Consider the following 241-nt stretch of genomic DNA (forward strand, 5'->3'; position numbering starts at 1 on the left):
CCTCGGGGGAACGATGGTCCGAATTACGTGGGAGTGTAGTCACAGCTCCTTCAGGCTGCGAGATAGACTCAAAATCCGTAGATGGGTGGCAGTGTGTTTTGTAGAAGTCGTAAGGCAAGAAAATAAGTAATCCTCGGCCAGCTGAAGGGAGAATCATAGAATCAGCTGGGTTGGAAAAGATCTCAAAGATCATTGAGTCCAACCCTACCGTGGTTACTAGACCATGGCACTAAGTGCCACA

Source organism: Acanthisitta chloris, unplaced genomic scaffold (assembly GCF_000695815.1).
Source record: "Acanthisitta chloris isolate BGI_N310 unplaced genomic scaffold, ASM69581v1 scaffold30710, whole genome shotgun sequence".
NCBI lineage: Eukaryota > Metazoa > Chordata > Aves > Passeriformes > Acanthisittidae > Acanthisitta > Acanthisitta chloris.